Below are 4,118 nucleotides of genomic sequence, written 5' to 3' on the forward strand. Positions count from 1 at the left end.
TAACTACACATTAGTTCCTGATTAGTGACTCTGTGTTTCCTTGGTAACTACAAATTAGTTTCTGATTAGTGACTCTGTGTTTCCTTGGTAACTACAAATTAGTTCCTGATTAGTGACTCTGTGTTTTCCTTGGTAACTACACATTAGTTCCTGATTAGTGACTGTGTTTCCTTCGTAACTACACATTAGTTCCTGATTAGTTACTCTGTGTTTCCTAGGTAACTACACATTAGCTCCTCATTAGATACTCTTTGTTTCCTTGTTAACTACACATTCATTTCTGATTAGTTACAGTACTCTGTGTTTCCTTGGTAACTACACATTAGTTCCTGCTTAGTGACTCTGTGTTTCCTTGGTAACTACACATTAGCTCCTCATTAGTTACTTTTTGTTTCCTTGTTAACTACACATCAGTTCCTGTTTAGTTACTCTGTTTTTCCCTGGTATTTAAGCAAACCTCTGTGTGTGTCTCAGTAAGTAGCAGTTAACAAACCATCAGTTTCTTATTAGTTCTCTAGCTAATCTCTGGTAGTTATTTAAATTTTGTAAAATGTTACCAATTTTCTTCAGGTACAGTAACTTTCAAGCTGCACAATATGGGATTTTCATGCTTTTAATATCCTTTAATATCTGACTTTAACGAAGATATAATTTTATACATGCAGCTGGACTGCTTCTTACATAGGCTACACCAGTTTAGAACACAACAGTTTAGTTCAAGAGCTCACATATTACATGGAACTAACATGAAACCAACACATGTAATTGATGGGGGAGGTGGTGGCCAAGTGGTTAGTGCATAGTGCAATCCTTATGCTCTGAGTTCGAGCCCCACAGATTGCTATTGATGATACTTAACCCCATGCTGCTTCACGGGTGCCACGCAGTGGATGGCAGCCCCTAAAAAAACAAACTATAAAAAAAGAAAAAAAAAGAAAACATTTCTTGCTTGCAAGTTTTGGGGGAGTGTTGGCCTAGTGGTTAGAGCAGTGCGCTTGTGTTCTGAGAAGATTGCAAGTACCTGGTTCGATCCCCACAGCCTGCACTTTGTTGCTGCTACCTACTTTTGTGAGCAGGAAAAAGAGTAATACAAAGTGAATCCAGTAGAACTCTTTATTGCCTACCTGGAATGGCTGACAAAAGTTGAATAAACTTTTGGCTCTCAAAATGGTATAGGTGCCCTATTTGTTGGTACTCGCCGATACCGAACCACCATTTTAGTGCTGGATCGGGCTAGTTATTGTACATCCATCCTCAGGGCTTTCAAGTTCTGATCAGAGCTTGGTGAGATATTTTAAGGGCTGAGAGCAAAATCGTTATTTTAAATCATAAATAAACAGTTTAAGTTAATATATTTTCTTGTTCCCTTAATTAAATAGTTTGATATGAAAATGAATAGATTCTGTCCCTGAAATCAGTGATCCTCAACACCCAGTTCCTGGCCCAGTACTGGACTGAGTGTCATTTGGTACAGGGCTGCTCTGAGCTTGAGCTGTTTTACAAGGAAGAATGGGCAAAAATTTCAGTCTCTCACACTGTAGAAAATGGAAATCTAAATGAGTCATTTTTTCTTAAATGAAGTGCATTTTTTCTTGAATTTAGGAGGTAATTGAGATACTTTGCCAATGGAACAAGACAATTTACATTTAAAATAAGAAAAAAAAATGCTTTGTCTTATTTCAAGTTCATTTTATCTAATTATCTCATTTAAGAGTGTAAAATAAGATGAAATACTAATTCAATTGGCAAATCATCATATTTATCTACTTAAATTAAGTTTGTTAAAACCGGCCTCTGATGTATTGGTTAAATGTTTAAAAACTATAACTGCTCATTGTCCTGCATGTTTTGGTGTTTTCCTGCCTCCACAAAACTAAAGTACTGTAATAAATTAATAATTAACAGGCCCCTGCACTCTGCTGGAGAAGAAATATATAGAAAAAGTGAGTACAATATTTATTCTTTCCATGTTTTGTCCAATGTTAATACAGTGTGGGTCTAACTGAAAGTTCCTTTTAAATAATTTGTTTAATGAATAAATGACAAAATTATTAAACTAAATTGTCTATAGCCATGTTTTAAATATTAATTGAACGGTTATAGCTACATGGATTGTAAATAGCATATCATATATTTCATAAACTTTTATTTTTAACCATCTATTTTTTTTTATTAACAATTGGCTGTTTCATTACAACTGTTCTGTATGATCAATATGATAACATCTTAATGATTTATCTTTTAGGAAATCTTAATTTTTAGCGTCTCTGCCTGTGTAAAAAGCTGAAGTGATGCCTGCTTGTTTTTTGTGCTCTGTCAACTGAGAGACCTTGTAAATACAGGTGTGTGTAGTGTTGTTGTGTCTTGTGTTGTTTCATCAGGGCACAATGAAAAAACACATCCTCATCCTCTGTGCCCAGAGGATGAGGATGGCTACAGCTGGTCGGCTGCCAGCAGTATGCGGCAGGCGCTGCCTAGAGAGTTACAGATGCTGAAGTCCCGGAGGTCAGAGACCAGGCAGGAGATCAGAACAGAGCGGACGGAGGAAGGCAGGATGATCCAATGGGCGAAGCCAAAGCCAGTGTCCAAGACATGCTTGGCAGTCAGAGCCAGGAGATCAGAGTTCCGGAGAGGTGCCAAAAAGAAATCCAGTAAGGAGTCGGGGAACAGTTCCGGGTTCAGTAAACAGGCAAGCAAAAATCCAGCATGAGTCTGGAGACAGGTCAGGCAAACAGATCAGAACGGGGACAGGCAGGCTCAGAAGTCAAGAGGCAGAACGGGTCAGGATAAGGCAATCAGAACATACAGGGGCGCTAGAGAACTCTCACCAAAGGTTCCAATAATCTTGCACTGATGACTGGTTTGAAGGCTGGTTAAACAGAAACTGAAACAGATGGATCAGATAAGCGGGAATAAGAACTGGGTGGAGATAGGCAGGTGAATGAAATGAGTAGTCATACCAGTCATCAGAGCCAAGATCATGACAGTTTTTTCATTTTCTATTTTAAAGCTATGCAGTGTGCAATAATAGCACACCGTATTTTATTTTTTTCTTTTCTTTTCTTTCCTTGTCTTTTTTCTTTTTTTTTTATTGGTTTGTTGGTCAGCAGGTATGAGTTCCATATCACAAGGGACAGGTTGTAATGAAAAATAACATTTTAATATAATCAGAATCCTTATCATCATCTGGTGCTTCCTCCAATTCAAAATCTGCATCTAAATCTGTTGCTTCCTCAGATTCAGAAACTGCTTTAGGAATGACAGTATTTTAATAATCAGAATATTCATCTTAATCTGTTACATCCTCTGATTCAGAATATGTATCTTCCTCTTTTTCATCCTCTGATTCAGAATCTGTAATTTCCTCTTTGTCATCCTCTGATGGATGGATTTGTTGGTGTGTTTTACTCATTGTTGACACACCTGGTTCCCTACACTCTTTAAACTATAACTTATAACCTGATTCTAAAATTTCTTCTTTTGTCTTGCTTAATTGGTCAGCAGGCAGGAGTTCCCTTTGACCAGAGACAGATTCCAAAAAAAAAGATAATTTCTATGCCATCAAAATATTTAATTTAATCTTTTGATTCAGAATCTGTATCTGCTGCGTCCCCTGAATAACTATCTATATCTGTTGCATTCTCTGAGTCAAAATCTGTATCTGTTGCATTCTTTGATTCAGTATCTGTATCTTTTGTATCATCTGATTCAGTATCTGTTGCATCCTCTGAATCAAAATCAGTATCTGTTGCATCCTCTGATTAAGTATCTGTTGCATCCTCTGAATCAAAATATGTATCTGTTGCATCCTCTGATTCAGTATCTATTGCATTTTCTTAATCAAAATCTGTATCTTTGGCATCCTCTGATTCAGTATCTATTGCATCCTCTGATTCAGTATCTCTTACATCCTCTGAATCAAAATCAGTATTTGTTGCATCCTCTGATTCAGTATCTATTGCATCCTCTGATTCAGTATCTGTTGCATCATCTGATTCAGTATCTATTGCATCCTCTGAATCAAAATCTGTATCTTTGGCATCCTCTGATTCAGTATCTATTGCATCCTCTGATTCAAAATCTGTATCTTTGGCATCCTCTGATTCAGTATCTATTGC

The sequence above is a fragment of the Cyprinodon variegatus genome, unplaced genomic scaffold (genome assembly GCF_000732505.1).
Source record: "Cyprinodon variegatus isolate N-32 unplaced genomic scaffold, C_variegatus-1.0 Scaffold4, whole genome shotgun sequence".
In the NCBI taxonomy this organism is placed as follows: Eukaryota; Metazoa; Chordata; class Actinopteri; order Cyprinodontiformes; family Cyprinodontidae; genus Cyprinodon; species Cyprinodon variegatus.